We start from the raw sequence: 19,863 nt of genomic DNA on the forward strand, positions 1-19,863 counted from the left end.
CTCCAGCGGCCAGAGGCGGTCTACATCACATTTTTCGGATTGCAGTCTACATCATACTATAAAATGTACTAACGTTTCTACCACGACTACTGGTATTATTCATCAGGATATAAAATACCACTGCAGTGGTTGACGTTTAATATATTGATTTCCCTCCTGACGCCCATACTCTGTCTTATGAAAAGTATCCCACACTGCTGCAAACTCAAAGTCCACAAACGACAGCTCGCCCCAAATTCTGTCAGTGCTATGACTTCCACTATGGAAGACTACTACGTATAGAGTGACCAGTTCCTGCAAAATTGTAATTCTGTAAACTTCACCTCCCGGCTTCACGCTAAGTCATGCTAACACGTGCTGATCTGTTGCCGCCAAAAATGCTGCAGCTTCCGTTTTCCTCTGTGTTACACTCTAGACAGTGGTCTGTTCGTCTGTCTCCATGTACCTCTTACACAGGCGCCATCCACGCCGTCTATGTGGGAACTCAAATCCTTTTACTACGCCTACAACAAACTCTTCTACAAAATTGAAACTATGAAATCTAAATTAAATGTAAATACACCAAAACGAGCATACTAATGCGCCGGTCAAAATGGTTTCAGTATAATTACCATCGTATTACCTAATATAATACCCAGTTACGCCTTCCCGCTTTGTGTGATTTTTTATGCAAACTGTAGACAGGCGTACGTTACGACATCCCGAGAAATTTCTCATTGCCCGCCTTGTGGTGCGCTCCTCGCGGCACTGCTCGTAATTAATGATTAGCACCATACAGTTTCCAGAGTCAGCAATTACATCAAACAAATATAAATCAAGAAATGTGAAGCTGTGTTTTTTCTATCTATCAGTCTTAACGAATGCTGCGCCGTGTGTAATAGTGTCTATTTTTAATTATTTTGAGTTAATGACCAAAGCACATTATCAGTGTACCACGATTGATGATTAGACTTTTGTTCATTACAGATACCTCCACAGTGTTCGATAGCTCTTAACAAGCGGCATCTATTGACAGTTTGGCGATACCTGTACATGCTTTTATTTGGCAGATATTAATATGTCTCGTAAATTACTTAATTATGCTCCTTAAAACAGAAATAGTTCCTATAGTCTGTGCCTCATCAATTAGTCCTTTCCTCTCTCTCTCTCTCTCTCTCTCTCTCTCTCTCTCTCTCTGTCTCACACACACACACACACACAAAGTATCACTTTCGTGTCTAAAAATATATTTAATTTTATTAGAGCTCAACTGCTACTGGTAATAATCTTTAAATCAAATGCTGGATATCACCGATCTTCCGGCATTCTCAGCCTCCATCTTGAGGACGACAGTAGTACGGTATCGACTACCATTGTATCTGCAATGCTCACCACCTCTGCGTGCTCACCACGTCGTTACCTCTGTACCCGTACGGACCGGACGGTTTCCTAGTACCTTGCTGGCCCCGATTTCTACATCTAGTCGACATCTATAGCTACACTAAGCAAGCCACTGATGTACGGCGGAGAGTACATTGCGTACCACTGTCAACTCCCCCACCCCCTCTCCCCCTTTTCATGTTCAGTCGCAAATGGTGCACGGGAAGGATGATTTTTCGTAAGAATCCATGCGAACTCGAATCTCTCCAAATTTCCCTTCAAGCATTTTTCGCGATATATATGCATTAGGAAGCGACATATTACGCTACCTTGTGGCATACATTATGTTACTTTTGTTTCGACAGCACATTTACAGGTCAATAAAACCTACAGGGTTTTATTAGTCAAATATTCCTCGATCGACCCACGTACATGCGAAGACGCTACGTATGATCGTATACAGGTGTGCAGTCAACGAGGTGGTACTGCGTAGAATATATTTTACAAATCTCTGCTTTTCGTCACATGGAGGACTGCATATGATCACAAACGCTCAACTCGAGCTGTCTAACGCGCTGCCACAATACCTGCATGCGCGCAGGGAACAACAGCGGTGAAATATTAATATATGGCAGAGTTTATGTGCCGCTAGGCGATGCGAGAGTGAATCAGATGAAATACCGTGTAATAAACAATCGAAAGCTGATGTCAGTAACATGTGAGTCGGTATGGTGCAAGAAAGGGAAGCAGTACTTAAGAATGGAGTGAGACAACTGTAGCCTCTCTGCAGTGTTGTTGAATGTATACATTGACCGCGCAGTAAAGGGAGGCAGGGAGAAAATACAAAAAGAAATTTAAGTTCAGAGAAAAGAAAAAAAAACTTTAAGGTTTACCGATAACATTACAAATCTGTGAGAAACTGCAAAAGGTTTGGAATATCAGCCGAATCGAAACGGACAGTACCTTGAAAAGAGGGAATAAGGTGAATGTCATAGAAAGTTTAAAAAAAAGGGTAAAGGTATGCAATCGAAATCAAGCGATCAAAGGGAATCAGATTAATAAATGAGACACTAACAGTAGTACACGAAATCTGCTGTTTGAGCAACGAAATGATGATAATAGTAGATAGGGTGTTAAATACAGACAGGTAACATTTATAAAAACATTTATGAAGAAGATACGGAAATGAAACGCGGACGATAAACGGTTCGGATAAGAATAAAATAGAAGTTTTGAAATGAAGTGTTGTAGAAGAATGCTGAAGATGATATGGGTAATCCGAATTAACTAATAAGTAGGTTCTGAATCTAAATGGTGAAAGAGGATACGTATGGCATAATCTGACTAAAAGAAGGGATCAGTTGACGGGACACAACCTGTGGCGTCAAGCCTCGCAAATTCGGTAGTGGAGGCAAGTCTCGGGAAGGATAAAAATTGTAGAGGAAGATGAAGACTCGACTGTAGTAACAAGATGTAAATGGATGTAGTTTGCAGTAGCAATGTGGAGATGACGAAAGTTGCACATACTAATTCGGATAGCTGTATCAAACCTGTCTTCGAAGTGAAAACCATAACAACAGCTTTGCACCCTAGTCTTCCTTCGCACCAGATACTGTACATTAAGTTGCCTGTGAACTGAAATATACAGTATCGGCTTACGTAGAGTACAGCTGTCGATACAATGATACTGGCACATCTTCCACGTAACCAGCCAATACTATCTGACAGCAATTCCTTTACTTATGTTTAGTACGACTGTTTCGCAGCAGCGTACCAATTCTGTTGGTGACACACTGAGACACATGTACTTACATTCATAAACTCTTCATCTGTGTGGAACGCGCACCACTTCACAGCAGACTGTGAACAGCACTTTACTATCCGCAGAGAACAGAATCCACACAAGCTGTAACTGAAGGTGACAAGCTACGATGTGTTGCTTCACTCTGATGGGTCTTCAACATATCACACTGTTTTGTATTACATGATAAGGCAAACCGAAGACCTGGCCAGAGAGGCAACGCCGTTAGCCTTGAAGTCCGTCATAGAGTGGGGGTGGGTGGTGGGGGGAGAGAGGCATTCAATATTCCGTACTTTTGCCTAATGAACAAAACACGGGCGTAAGGATTGGACTGAGGAGTTCCCAGCAAATATAACACATTAAAGTAATTTCGGCAGTAGCCAAGAGAGTGTTAGAGGACAATGGTGTTCACTATATGTAGTCCAATCACGAAGGAGGTAACTTAAAAATGTATCTTTCGACCGGTACTTGAATATCGGTCATCTGTCTTGGGCTCGTACCAGAAAAGAAGATACAGAGAATGGCAGCACGTTTCGCACAACTTCGTGTAGTACGTCACAGATACACTCATCCGATTCCTGTACCAGACGTAATAAGGAAGTATTGCGCATCACGGTGCGGTTCACTGTTAAAATTCCGTGAGCGTACTTCCCTAGAACAATCAACCAATAATACAAACAAATGATTTACCGGATAATATAAGCAGCACTGTAAGATCGTACGCTGACGGTGCTGCTGTGTTCACGAGAGCATCGTCGTTGGACGGTAGTAGGATATTGCCTAAAGAATGGACAAAATTTCCACTTGGTGCAGTGAGCCGCAGCTGCTTTTAAATGTGGGGAAATGTAAAATATGCATATAACAAAGAAAAAGGACCCTATCGTACCTTTTGGGACGATCACGTAAAATTAGGGAAGTTGAACGGAAGAGGTTTGTGGGAAAATGCAATGAATCGATACAAGAAATCGTGTAGAAGGCACTGGTGTGGCCAGTTCTTGAGTATTGTTCCGTTATTGGAGTATCAAGTAGACGCTACAACAGACGAAAGAATTCTGAGACGCGCTACTTAACCTCGATCGAAATAACAGTCACTATGTTTACGTGGGGCTCCCAAAACCGGATTCCGTAACCCAGTTACACCATACCGTTGTGGGTTGGTCATGTAAACACTCCAGAATCGATTCTGGAAATGCTTTTCTAGCTCCCCGTTTTCCATTTCCACAACTGATTTTCGCTCCCACGCAAACGCACAACCGTTTTTGAAACGTCAAGTTACGTCCTAGTTTCAAAATATTCAACTAATGTGGATGTGGTGACTAACTGGGCAGTGAATGAGAAGCAGAAATGTTACACTGAACATGAAACTTTCTACTTCTAATATTTAAGTAAAGAGAAATGGCGAGTGTGGTCACAAAATCGGAAACTGGACCAGCTGTTTTCCATATCCCATATTTCACTGGGCTAGCAAATTCGCTTCAGACCTTCACATGTAAAAACGAAACTCGAAAATGGTTCCCGCAATTCGGTCTTCGTCTTTCGGAAGATGTGGAGCATGTGAACGTATGGCGCATGGGGGCGGCCACATTATGGAATCACATTTGTTTATGCACACCATATGGCTGCGGCAGCAACAGCATACTACTTCTACTCTGGCCACATTCATACGCTGCTCGATTACGGTGTTGTGTTTGCGTAGCAGGATGGTAACACTCTAATCATTTTTCTGCCTACTTTCGCAACTAGTTTGGGACATTCTTTCTCGTAAAATAAACGTGTCGCACAGAGTAACAATGCAACCAAAGAAAACGAATCACGATTGTTACGTCACTGGCCCCATGTGCCGTCTGCAACTGATTTGAGGTGACAAAAAAAAATAACTTAACTGATAGAAATAATCAGTTACTAGGAGGCAGCAGTTACTGTAATAACCGCTTACCTGTCACTAGCAGTTATTTTAATATCTGCCAATAGTGCTTGGCGTCATCTGTTTACCGAAGAGCGTACTACGCTTTTGCGTCATCTGAGATCTGACCACGGGCAGAGAACTGATCGTCTAGAAGATATTCTGTAGCTCATGGAAATAACTGTGAGACTGGGCGTCATCTGTTAATTAAACTGTGTTCTACGCGTTCGTGCTATCTAAGTACACAGCGAAACCGTAAGGAATGCGTGTGTCAATGGAAACAATTGTCACTAGATGAGTATAAGTATTTCTCTGTAGCAGTTATACTGTCCGCTCACAGTTCCTGTTCTCTGGAAGTCAGGGGCTACCTCCACAGGTGACCTCGAAGTTCGTAACTGTGTCCCGGGCTCCAGTAGGTCGTAGCACAAGATGATTTTTGCAAGGATGATTGATATTCGAATGGAACAAGTATTTTCGTACTTCTACAGAAATAACCACCCGCCGTCAGGAGTTTACAAATTATGTGATCCACATGCCGCCACGTATTCCAAGTGTCCTTTCGACTGACAAATTTATTCAGAGCCAAATATCATCAGGTGTTCACATCCTGGAATTCTAGGAACCTAATCTACAAACAACCCACAATACAAAGAGCAGTAAAACATGTTCATTTCTTTCTGTGTATTACTGGCTCATCTAGATCAACCAACTCCAGTTTCCTTACTCCATACCCGCCACTCAAAACTGATATTTAAACGCAAGGGGTAGCATGTTCAGTCTATAGACTCATATGATATGGCTGACGTCGAATCACACATTCAATAGAAAGATTCTTCAATCCACTATACATTGTGTGAACTATCACTTCAAAAATGACCCGTATGGCCTCTGAGATTCTGTCTTCCGCTGAGCGGCTCAGCGCTGATTGTGTTTTCCATATCCTGTTCAGCCTCCCAAATTCTATGATTCTCTAAAGGGCTAAAAATTATCCGACATGATGTATGCCTTGCAATTATGTCGGCTGATATTTCTCATGGCTGACCCCGTATTGTTTATTCGTCTTTCCGTCACCTCATTTCTCCAGAGTTCAGTTTCACTTTCTGGCGGCATGTCTTAAGTGTCAGTCTTGTACTTCAGCTAGACGCAAAATACCGACGTATTGTTGTCAAGTATTTGGTTAAATTTCGTCGTCAGTCAACAACACCCCTTTCTTCTGTGTTCTTGGAATCTGAATTGCCTTCTGCGAAAAAGCCGCATCTACTTTTTCCTCGTACTAATTTTAGAGGACCTTCATCCATTAGTCTTTACTATTTCCTCCTATTTAATGCTCTTTTTAACTGAAAGTCGTACTATCTGTACTGCAGATCTTCTTCGACTCAGATTTCATTAGTACTCCTGTTGTCTTCCAGAAAAGACGTGTATTTGAGATTTGTTGTTGTTGTTGTTGCTGTTGTATATTGTTGAGGTCTTTAGTTTGTTTTATGCAGCTCTCCACACTAGTCCATACTGTGACAGGATTTTCATCACACCATAACTTCTGCAACCTATATCCATTTGATCTTGTCTTTGGTAGTCAAGCATAGCTCTTCCTTTAAATCTCACATTATCCTCCATTACCTGACATGATTTTTTTCATATTTTGCGACATGCCCTATTAACCGACCCTTTCTTAGCAATAAACATCTTTTCTCCCAATTCTCTTCAGCTCTATCAATCTACACTTCGGCATTTTTCTCTTACACCATGTTTCAAAAGCTTCTGTTCTCTTCTTCTCGGTACCTTTTATCGCCCATGTTTCATTTTCGAATAAGGCTGTACTCCAGGAAAATACCCCGAGGAAAGACTCTTTAGCAATGAAGTTTATACTGTATTATATGTTAATAAATTTTCCTTCCTTTGGAACGTTTTTCTTGCTGTTGTCGTTCTGCAGTCGTAGGTGAGAATTAACTCTGTACAAAAATTGTTTATAGCTTTTTGATACTTAAGCAATTTTCAAGAAAGAAATTTTTTGTTCCTTACAATGATAGTACCGCTATGCATTGCTAAAATACGCACAAGCACCAGCATTATCTACACATTTTCTTAACCGGATGTGCGTGTTTTCGACAGACTTCTGCTTTTAATCCAGCGGTACGTTTCCAATTCATCAAGAGTTTTTGTTTTTGTACGCTAAACTTCCTTTTTGTCCACGCCCCAGAGGAATAAATCGCAGGACGCTAGGTCAGGACTCATTGCTGTCCATTGAAGTGGCTCACGACATCACAGCCAACATCGCGCAAAATGGGTGTCGAGCCATGCGCAAAGTGAGGTGGGGCCTTACCTTGCGAAAGATTAGGTCTTTGAAATTGTTCCATGTAGATAAAATATCGAGATAATAATTTTCATGGATACCAAGGTACTGTTCAGTATTCATTGTCTCCTGAATCAACTATCGTTGATGTCTTGCCACACCACGCTGTGACGTTTGGGCGATGTTGTCTTCATTCAACAACCACCCTCGGATTCTTTGTTGCCCAATAATAATAGTTGTGCCGATTAACAACCTCCTCCCCCCCCCCCAACAAAAAAAAATGAAACGGGGCTTCATCTGACCACAGAATATTACCGAAAATGTCGAACCAGTCTTCATAGCCAGTAACCATCGTCTCCCCATATTCCAACCGATGACCACAGCCGTTCGGCAATAATCCCAGGCAGTAGTGTGGTTTCCATGGACGAAAATTCAACTCTTTCTTCAGAAAAGTTCGCATTGTGTGCCGGGTTAAACAACTTTCGTGTGATGCCTGTCTTTGTGATTTCTGAGGACTTCGAGTGAACATTTCCTGAAGCACTTGCACGTTTTTCTCCGTCCTGGATATTGAGTCCATTAGCATCGACTGGATATTCCTTCTGGTCTTTGCATCTGCTGATGCACGGGGGCTTTAACACTTCGCCACATGTCTCTATTTGTACACTTCAAATGGCTCTGAGCACTATGGGACTTAACTTCTGAGGTCATCAATCACCTAGAACTTAGAACTACTTAAACCTAACTAAACTAAGGACATCACACACGTCCATGCCCAAGGCAGGATTCGAACCTGCGACCGTATAGGTCACGCGGTTCCAGACTGTAGTGCCTAGAACCGCACAGCCACTTCGGCCGGCGAAGTGTTTTCATTTTGTTATTTGTCTATTTATTTGTCTAATTTACAGACAACCAATTTACAACAGGCAAGACACATTTCCAACAGTTTTCAACAATTCACGTCAAATTTCAAAACCCTTACTTTACATTTTCGTTATTTTACAACAAATGTACGACGGTTCACAATCACGTATAAACACAACAATGAATATTAGAAAATTACATCACTAACGATAGTATATTTTTGTATTCCCAGGGAAACATGTTCGTTTACTTGTTTTGGTGCACCTCTAGGTCCTCCACAAGTTCGGAAGTGTTCATTATGTGACCAAATAGTTGATCTTAAATGTATATTTTTCTGCTGTACACATGTGTCTTTGTACAACCATATACACAAACATCTAACAGCGATAGGTCTAGAGATCTATATAGCCAAACAACGTTATTGTCACGACCAGTCCACCAATTAGAGAAAGAGCGGTTGTGATATCTCGAAAACTGTTCTTACTAGAGCATATGTCTCCTTCAAACGTTTTACTTAAGAAGCGCTGTTGAGTCTTGTACTACAGGAATCAAGGGCGAGGATGTTGTTTGGTGGCCGGTATCCTCTTTCTTCAACACAACTGCACGCGTGTGTTAACATGGTTCTTTATTTACATTAACAGGAAGCTACTTATCTTTAAGAGAGACCATGTGTTGTGGTACAAGCTCTTTAAATATTAGCCTCATTGCTGGTGAAGTACAAGTCCCACTATAAACACTTTTCTTGTCGCTTAACACTCTCGTAGCTGGTGATGTGAACTGGCAGATGCCAACTGGGATAGTGACAGCTCGTGATTGAGCCAGTGACTGTGACTGACTGAGCTAGTGACTGAGACTGAGGCCTCTGGTCAGCGGCGACGATCTAAATACTTGCGGTCGAGAGGGCGTTAGCGGCGTGTTGCTTGCGAGTCTGTCTTTGGCCTCTCTCCAGATAAGCGCGCTTGATCCAGCACCATCGATCTTCCTGCTACATCTTTTCCGACCAGTGTGCTGGCGACAGCTTATACCTGTCGTAAATCGACTTTTAGTCTTGAAGCCTACTATATAATTTAGCACAGCAGTATATTTATTGTTTGGCCTATATACATATTGAACAACATAGTGAATTGGCGTGTGCCGCTACCTGCTGAAGTGTTGCCTCCTTTCCTTGTCCTTCGAGTGTTAGATCTGTTGTCTAATTTCTGTATAAGCTGCTGTCAGCTTTTTGCTCTCTCAGGCTACACGCTTCACTGCTATAACCGAGCAGAAGGTTTCATAATTTTCAGTGAGCTGCTGAATTATAGTTTGCCAAGTCGTCACCTTTTACGACACAGTTATAATTTGACACTGGTTATATCTACAGTAACTACACGAACTCCCCTGTTGGTTGTTATGCAGAGCTTTTTTAACTCCCTGCCATTACCGAGCTGAATCACTTAAATACACTCCTGGAAATGGAAAAAAGAACACATTGACACCGGTGTGTCAGACCCACCATACTTGCTCCGGACACTGCGAGAGGGCTGTACAAGCAATGATCACACGCACGGCACAGCGGACACACCAGGACCCGCGGTGTTGGCCGTCGAATGGCGCTAGCTGCGCAACATTTGTGCACCGCCGCCGTCAGTGTCAGCCAGTTTGCCGTGGCATACGGAGCTCCATCGCAGTCTTTAACACTGGTAGCATGCCGCGACAGCGTGGACGTGAACCGTATGTGCAGTTGACGGACTTTGAGCGAGGGCGTATAGTGGGCATGCGGGAGGCCGGGTGGACGTACCGCCGAATTGCTCAACACGTGGGGCGTGAGGTCTCCACAGTACATCGATATGGTCGCCAGTGGTCGGCGGAAGGTGCACGTGCCCGTCGACCTGGGACCGGACCGCAGCGACGCACGGATGCACGCCAAGACCGTAGGATCCTACGCAGTGCCGTAGGGGACCGCACCGCCACTTCCCAGCACATTAGGGACACTGTTGCTCCTGGGGTATCGGCGAGGACCATTCGCAACCGTCTCCATGAAGCTGGGCTACGGTCCCGCACACCGTTAGGCCGTCTTCCGCTCACGCCCCAACATCGTGCAGCCCGCCTCCAGTGGTGTCGCGACAGGCGTGAATGGAGGGACGAATGGAGACGTGTCGTCTTCAGCGATGAGAGTCGCTTCTGCCTTGGTGCCAATGATGGTCGTATGCGTGTTTGGCGCCGTGCAGGTGAGCGCCACAATCAGGACTGCATACGACCGAGGCACACAGGGCCAACACCCGGCATCATGGTGTGGGGAGCGATCTCCTACACTGGCCGTACACCACTGGTGATCGTCGAGGGGACACTGAATAGTTCACGGTACATCCAAACCGTCATCGAACCCATCGTTCTACCATTTCTAGACCGGCAAGGGAACTTGCTGTTCCAACAGGACAATGCACGTCCGCATGTATCCCGTGCCACCCAACGTGCTCTAGAAGGTGTAAGTCAACTACCCTGGCCAGCAAGATCTCCGGATCTGTCCCCCATTGAGCATGTTTGGGACTGGATGAAGCGTCGTCTCACGCGGTCTGCACGTCCAGCACGAACGCTGGTCCAACTGAGGCGCCAGGTGGAAATGGCATGGCAAGCCGTTCCACAGGACTACATCCAGCATCTCTACGATCGTCTCCATGGGAGAATAACATCCTGCATTGCTGCTAAAGGTGGATATACACTGAACTAGTGCCGACATTGTGCATGCTCTGTTGCCTGTGTCTATGTGCCTGTGGTTCTGTCAGTGTGATCATGTGATGTATCTGACCCCAGGAATGTGTCAATAAAGTTTCCCCTTCCTGGGACAATGAATTCACGGTGTTCTTATTTCAATTTCCAGGAGTGTATTAGTTGCAACCCCATAACTTCCCGTCATCTTGTCTCCTAAGGCAAAAATTGTTGACACTAGTGCTCCAGTAAATCTGAGCCGGTAAACGTGCTAACAGCCTTCTTTAATGAGTTTGCCGACCCAGTTTATCGATGTAGAAGAATTGATTACCAGCACTTTAATCCGGATCGCTGGAGGCAGCAGACACAGGCTAACAAGATAGATGGATATTTGATGATGATGATGAATGGCTAGTGGAGCACAACATGGGGATCATTAGTGTCTGCAACAGATTCAGATGGATTTGAAGTTCATAGGGCAAAACCGTTCTCCGCTTACATATGCCATTACACAACAGTTGACTGTCCGTTTTATAGCCACTTTAGGATGCCGTATGGTGAGATTCGTCGGCTATCTCACAAGAGGTTATTCACTGGATGTGCGTTTTTCTATAATCACACAGTTGATCTATTCCAGTCGTAAGCCATTTCATTGAAGTCTTTCTCCGACTTTCACTGATTTGGCCGAAAGCTGGCATATTTCCATTTCTTCCTTCACTTCTGCATGAATGGGTCCAGTTCTAATATTCACCCTGTTGCGCTATGTTCCCCAGATAGTCTTCTCATTTCCGCATAGAACTATTTGTTCTAGCGTTTACAAGAACTCTCACAAGTCTCTATTATCTATTCGACACAAATCCAGTAAATTTAAGTATCTCATGGAATTCATGTTACGTCGTGCCGTTACGTCCTGTTTAATAACATGTTAGTTCGATGTGACAAGTCATATCGACCTGAGAAGAAAACTATGGGAATTAATTCATCTGTACTGTGATACTGTATAAGAAATTAACAATTTCATATCGTTTTTTCATCATTTATATTTCTGTACGTCTTAAAACTTAGTATAGTGAGTGCACATTTTCACGAATATTTTTCTGCAAAATATTATGTTCTTTCGTTTATTAGTCGAGTGTTCTGCTATCACGATATTCACAACATTTTCCTTAAATAATGTGGGCAGTGCATAAAGGAAGAATTACTTAAATACTGAATACGTCCTGTTGGCACACAGTGTTGCTATTAGCGGCCACAAAGCGAAGATAAGAGCTTGCTCAGTACTCCTACAAATGTCTCAGACTTTCTTCGCGACTATATGTGGGAAGTTAATCGAAAACTTACATTTCCTTCAAAGAAAAGGTGGAAGTATTTTTAAACGATGTATGATCTTAGTATGTGTACATTTTCTCCTTCTTTCGTTGTTTTTTACTTACTCCACATAATACAATCCCTTATCAGACATAAAAAAGGGTTCTGAAGTTTTTCAGTTGTGGGTATTGGTCTCTCAGTCTTGTCTTTCACAGCTTAGTTTTATATTGCGTATTTCCAGGAGCTTTTGGAAAGCAGTTTCAGTGTAAATTAGCAGAGAGAATGTGTCTGCTAAACTGACAAGTTGACATACGCATGTGTGCAATAATGAATAATGGCAGTCCTGCACCCACGATGAAACTAATCCTTATCGACAGACAACCTCATGTTTTTAACGCCGTACTTACGCATCGGTGACAACGCCTAACAGTTTAAAACATGGTTTGTTTCCTACGGTAACAAAGATAATTATCCGTTTCATCTGTGTAAGGCATCAACACAGTTCAGAAACGTGATGTTGATTTTAAGCTAAAACTTACACTCTGCGGCTCTAAGAATTTTTGAGTGATAGACTTCATTATGTCATATTTCACATTGCCCAAGTGGTGTCCTCATATACTTTTCGCTGCAGAAAACTACGTGGCGTTGCAACTTCTGACCTGGACTCATTCCCGTTGTGATGCATTAACTTATTTTCTTATCTCATCATTTTTCATCAATCCTGAAGTACTCTGTACACAACGGTGTGATGATTTTACTGTGAAATAAATTCCACCAGCTGTAATTCAACGGCATCATCATCATCGTCATTATTATCATATTCACCATCTACATCTACATCGATACTCCGCAAACCATCGTACGGTGCGTGGCGGAGAGCACCCTGTTGGGAGTATTGTGTGAATACTCGTCAAGCAGTCCTTCCTTGAGGTCGGTGTTCATACATTTATATGGTAACTAATTCTATGTCGCCCTAAGAAAATGCTGGTGACTATTAGATTGAACATCGTTAGCTTTAAAATGTAATATGTCTTTGATATTTTCTGAAAATTGATTATTCATGTTTGACTTAACATCTGCATTCAACAATGTTATTCTCCAATTACAGTGCACAGACTCAAACACTGGTGTCTGTTCTAAGACCTGACGAAGATAAATGTCTTGTCATTCTCACCAGACTGATAACTACAAAAATTCAGCAAATAGATCTGTACCTTACAACACGTATTCAAATGACTCTATGTGTGTGATTTAATTTAAGAATTATGATATTATCTTCCCTCACACTCGCTGTTCTGACCATTAATTAACGTTACATGAACAATGTGTACCGCAACATCTCAGATAATGTCTCTTATTAGCGACACAATTCATTCAATGAGTCTATCGATTTGTGTCCCTACCATGAACTCCAAACTAGTCGGCTGTGTCGACCATGTGGCAGCCAATGACAGGTGGCTTGTGATACTGTAAATGATCTTGAAATATTTTGCATTGCAAGCTGAAGTTATCAACGAGCTCCAATTATTGTTTTCAACAGCTTCCGAAAATCATTCCACTTTGTTGATCCAGTTCGTACAATGAGGTTTCACCTTTGAGTGCCTCTCGTGAGTTCCGATATTTAAAGGACTTTACTGAAAGTCTGAGTTTCTTCAGTCTTCTGAAATTCTCTTGATGTTTACACAGAGCCGCTGTCAAATTCACACTGAATGAATCTGCGTAGTTACTATATCGCTTGAGACTTTTCGCCATTACTGCACGCTTTTGTATGGGACCTATGAGAACAACACTTGCTGTAAATACGATTTTTACAATTTCGCAGACGCAGTCGAAATAACTCATTCTACCGGATGGTTATAATAAACTGACAGTGTTCCGAGTGCTGCTGTAAGCTCTGCATATAACAAAGGACAGTGAAACATCGTAGATATGTTCATTAATCGGTGCGCAAGCAGAGTACACTGAAAAAATAATAGTTTCAGCTTCTGCCACCAGACGAAAATATGGCGCTGTAAGCAGTCAGAATGCGGTGTGGGTGCAGGAAAAGGGGAGGAACGATCAAACACATGATAACGATGGTTCTCGCACGTTTATTATATGGTCACAAGTTACAACATGTGTTTAATATGGTCTCCTGACTCAGTAACATCCTGTATCCGTAACACTCCAAGGTCGACAGTTGCTCGCAATATATCCGATGTCATCAGAGCGAAATGTCGTCGTAAGCTAACCTGCGGATCAGGAACAGTCCGGATACGTCGCTGAAAGACACTACATTTCAGATATCCCCGAAATCAGAAATCACTTGGATATCTGCTAGATATGTGCTGTCGTTTCCGAAGGTTTCTCGAAGCAAATCTTTCACCTGGCAAGTAACATGTGGTGTTGCCCCATCTTGCATGAAAAAATGGTTCAAATGGCTCTGAGCACTACGGAATTTAACATCTGAGGTCATCAGTCCCCTAGAACTTAGAACTACTTAATCCTAACTAACCTAAGGACATCACATACATCCATGCCCGAGGCAGGATTCGAACCTGCGACCGTAGCGGTCGCGCGGTTCCAGGCTGAAGCGCCTAGAACCGGCCGGCAGCTTGTATGAAAATAGTGTTGTGGGCACAGTTGCGTTCTTGCAAAGCTGGAATCACGTGTTGCACAAGGAGGTCCTTGCAACACGAAGATGTCACTGCACACCTAACAGGCCCGCGAGGTGTCACCTCCTCGAAGGAAAACGGACTGAGAACGAAGAAACTTCTGAAACCGCACCACATGGCCACATAAACTGAGTACAGTGGATGTCGCTACACAACATGTCGCGGAGTAGAAACCCATATGCAACAGTTCTGTGCATTCGCGGCAACGTACAGAATAAAATGTGCCTCATTCCTCTAAATATTATCTCATGGTCACATGTCATCCATTTGCATACGTACAAAATAAACGAAAGGCAGAGTCACGACTTTGTAGCTTACCTTGGCATGTCATTTGGTTCACATTCTGAATCTTGTAGCGATACCGGTTTAAAATGTGCCCCAGAATCTTCTGAACTTTTGGCCAAGGGGGAGACAATTCCCGTGACACACCTGGAACACTGGCTGCAGATTTTGAAACGTGTGCTGCACGGCCGGCTATAGCTACAATTACGTCATCAACAACTCCCAAGTGAATGGGCCCTCTCGCTCGCCCTGCTGCATCCACCAGTTTCACCTGTTTCTTCTGATTTCTTGATCTTATCTTTTAGCCTGTTTATTGACCTTTTCGCAGCTGCTTCTGTGGGCGATGTTTCCGTAATGCAGCGCTGCTATTGCTGCCGTTCTGATAAAACAACTTTAACAGAAGTGCACGGTCTTTCTTCTCAACTGCCATTGAGTTTCATGCAGAAAACTTCAATCTCCTTGACCCCTTACACCAACAGTTCCTTCACAAGAGAAATCAACTCACATCTCCAAGCGACAAGCAGTATACTGACGTCAAAACAGAAATCATTTTACATTCTGACTGTTTACAACGTTGTATCTTCACCTGGTGGCAGAATGTGGCGCTATTATTTTCTTCAACATTGCGAGCGTACCGATTAATGAATATATCTACGATGTTTCAGCATCCTGCGATGTATACATCCCGCACTGCAGCACTCAGAGCACCGTCAGTTTAATCACAACCACCTAGTGCTACCATTTGTTTCATTCCGTTCACCACCAGTCGTCTTCAGAGAAATCAATCTGTTTAGCGTACAGCTATCAGTGGAACATGGAACGAATTTTTTTTTCCGTTCTTCTACACTTCGGCTGCCGTTAAATGAAAAATAAAAATCTTCATGTATTTCATTACAGACAGAAAGAAATCGTATTCCCGGTCTCGCTTTAGCAGCAGAATTATTGCTTGAACGCTTCACGCAACCGCGAACGTACACCACGTCGCACTAGAAGAAAGCCATACAGTTTTTGCAGCTGTTGGTGTCAACAACGTCTTCCAGTGCTAGTCACACCTTCTGAAATGCCATTTTTTCTTATTTGGTTGTACTTCTAGGATATCACTGTACTTAGTGTGGAGTCTCGATCGAAGTGATCTGTGTGCAACGACATGGAATGGTGCCTCTGAAACTGGTGCAAAACAACACACGAAAGAGTTACTGATTAAGGGCCTGCGAGACTTGAAGATAAATCACAGTTTTATAAGTACACCATCTGATCAAGAGGCAACGACGTGGAGTAGTACCTCTACATTTTGTGCAGAAACAGTTATATGATTACACTATCTGATCAAAAACATCGGTACACCTCTGTGTAATGCGAAGATGACCATTAGATTTCAAGAGAAGCGGACCCGCCAGTATAACAAGACATTAGAATTAATACCTTCAGCTGCTGAGGGGCGTTGATATATGTCAGCCGGGACAGGTGAAAATGTGTGCCCCGACCGGAACTCGAACCCAGGATCTCCTGCTTATATGGCAGACGCTCTATCCATCTTGCCACCGAGGGCACAGTGGATAGTGCGACTGCAGGGACTATCTCGCGCACGCCTCCCGAGAGACCCACATTCTCAACTTAGATGTCCACACACTATTCGTAGTGTCCCTACCCGACACACTCATTACTCGTGGAAGACATTCCTACCAAGTCCCATAAGAGTTCGGGTAATATTTGTGCATTCGCACAGAAGAAGGTCACGTCTGGTATCGCCAGAACTATATACTTATATGGATATGGTGTCTGTTCTTTCGGATATTCTTCTGTGTGGATGCACACATATTACCAGAACTCTTACGGGACTTGGTAAGAATATCTTCCACGAGTAATGAGTGTGTTGGTAGGGACACTATGAATGTAGTGTGTGGACATCTAAGGTGAGAATGTGTCTCTCGCGGAAGGCGTGCGCGAGATAGTCCCTGCAGTCGCTCTATCCTCTGTGCCCTCGGTGGCTCAGATGGATCGAGCGTCAGCCATGTAAGCAGGAGGTCCTGGTTCCGAGTCCCGCTCGGGGCACACATTTTCACCTGTCCCCATTGATGTATATCAACGCCCGTCAGCAGCTGACGGTATTAATATATAATTCTAATAATGCAGGTCATCATTGGTGTCTGATCTTTCCGACATGTCCGAAAGAACAGACACCATATGCATATAAGTATGTAGTATAACAAGAGGCGGGGAATATTGTGTTGCCAATAGGGTAGTAGTAACAGCAGAATGGGACAGTCACGAGAGCTCAGTGACTTCGAACGTGGACCAGTCATTGGATATCATCTGAGTAACAAATCCATCAGCGATATTTCAACCTTCCTATAGCTGCCCAAAATGACTGTTGATGATTTGACATGAAGTGGAAACGTGGAGGGACAACCACAAATAAGTAAAGACTAGACAGACCTCTGATACTGACGGAAAGGGTGGTTGTACAAAATCACATCAAATGATTGGAAGGAATATTGGTGAGTTCTACAGTGCTACCAGCAGCTCAGCTAGCACAGTGACTGTGCGTGGGGAGTTACAAAGAGCGCGGTATAGTGGTTTCGCAGTTCCTCGTAAGACATGCATTTCTTTAGTCAGTGCTAAGCGACGTTTCAGTTGGTGTAAAGGGCGACGTGACTGGACAGTAGATGACAGGAAACGAGTGATTTGGAGTGACGAATTATGCTATACCCTTGGTAATCCGATGGACGGGTTAGGTTTGGCTAATGCATGGAGAGAGCCAACGGCCTTGCCGCAGTGGTAACACCGGTTCCCGTCGGATCACCGAAGTTAAGCGCTGTTGGGCTGGGCTAGCACTTGGATGGGTGACCATCTGGTCTCTCCAGCGCTGTTGGCAAGCGGGGTGCACTCAGCCCTTGTAAGGCAAACTGAGGAGCTACTTGATTGAGAAGAAGCGGCTCTGGTCACGAAAATTGACAACGGCCGGGAGAGCTGTGTGCAGACCACATGCCCCTCCATATTCGCATCCATTGACGCCTGTGAACTGAGGATGACACGGCGGCCGGTTGGTACCGTTGGGCCTTCATGACCTGTTCGGACGGAGTTTAGTTTAGTTTTTTTAATGCATGGAGAATGTGACCTGCTATAATTTGTAGGGCCAAAGGTGAAGTACAGACTATGTGTTGCTACGATATGAGGTTTTGTTTCGTGGTTTGGACACCTTCGCCGTACTGCGCTTAAGAAAACTCTAAATGGGGAATGACCGAAAACTGTTTACAGTACTTTGTACTGTGTACAGTAGAGGAACAGTTCAGGGCCTGTGACTGTTTATGTCAACATGACAATGCACGGATGTGTGTGATGTCCTTAGGTTTAAGTAGTTCTATGTCTAGGGGACTGATGACCTCAGATGTTAAGTCCCATAGTGCTCAGAGCGATTTGAACCATTTTTTGATTATGCACACTGATATAAAGCAGCTAATGTGAGGCATGGGTTAGCAGATAATAACATTTCTGAAATGGATTTGCCTGCCTAGAGTTGCGACCTGAAGCCAACTGAACAGCTTTCGGATGAGCGACAGTGTCGATTTGGCTCCAGACCCTAGCGTCCATCTTGACTACCTTCCCTGGCTTCGGCTCGTGAGGAAAAATGCGCTGCCATTCCTCTTCCGACGTCGAAATACCTCATTTCAAGTATCCCCAGCAGAATTCAAGCCCACATGGAGGCGAAGAGTGGACACACCCCCTATTAATGTCAACTAATAGGTGTCTGCATGATTTTGATCAGATAGTGTACATATCACAGACCATCGCCCTAATTACAAAGAAATCTGTTCATGAAATTGAATGAAACACTTATAGTAAGCTATCAATAACATCTATAAAGGACAGATGACTCTAGAGCTCGCTGTGATCCTGAATATCCACGTCTGTCTCTCCACGAGTGATAATAAATTTGTTTAACAGCCGTGGCTGCTTACATACATATAAATTAAATTTGAATACCTTCTTGCTGGCGAAGTCAATTATGTGAAAGATCATTTATGGAGAAGAAAACAAGAAAATCTCCGTTTTGCCTTGTAAATCTTATTTGGTGTAGAAGTCATGCAGATGGCTAATAATTTCAAATATTTGTCTTAAGATGTAGCTTCTCAAATCTCTTCCAACTCTTCTGTTGAGAAAAAACAGGAGAATTCTGACTTCACCAGAGCATAAGTCTGACAGTTTTCGAACCATCGCATTATTTTAACACTAACACCCGTGTGGAAACCCGAGAGCTCTTCATCAACAGTATATGTTCGGAGTATCTACATTCACACAAAAGAGAAAATTTTAAAATCTAGAGAAACTACTTTATCAAACACAGGAAACGACTTCCATTGTAATTTATTCCTCTGAACTGGTTCACAGTTTTAATTTTTACTCGTTTCATGGAGGTAGAAAAACGTGTCATCTTGAATCATCAAACCAAGCATTTAAAAACTCCGATACTCTCCGTTTCCGATTCCTGTCCTTAAAAAAAAAAAAAAAAAAAAAAAAAAAAAAAAAAAAAAAAAAAAAAAACATGTCATTACCACGATAATCTTTTGCAAGCAGGCAGCTTCTGAAGTGGCAAAATTTCAAGGACTGATCATTCCACACTGTCTGAAGGTCCTTTTGGCGCAAGTAAACCAACCCCATACATGTAGGCTGAGGTCCAGTTAAAATTAGTGAAATTAGAAAGAGTTGTTCTTGTATTGCT

General features: G+C 43.1%; 1 pseudogene; it reads left to right on the forward strand.

Annotated features, from left to right (window-relative positions):
• Nucleotides 1-17,900: 17,900 nt before the first annotated feature.
• Nucleotides 17,901-18,018, forward strand: LOC126191871 (5S ribosomal RNA; annotated as a pseudogene).
• The last annotated feature ends 1,845 nt before the right edge of the window (nucleotides 18,019-19,863 follow it).

The sequence above is a fragment of the Schistocerca nitens genome, chromosome 6 (genome assembly GCF_023898315.1).
Source record: "Schistocerca nitens isolate TAMUIC-IGC-003100 chromosome 6, iqSchNite1.1, whole genome shotgun sequence".
Taxonomy (NCBI): Eukaryota; Metazoa; Arthropoda; class Insecta; order Orthoptera; family Acrididae; genus Schistocerca; species Schistocerca nitens.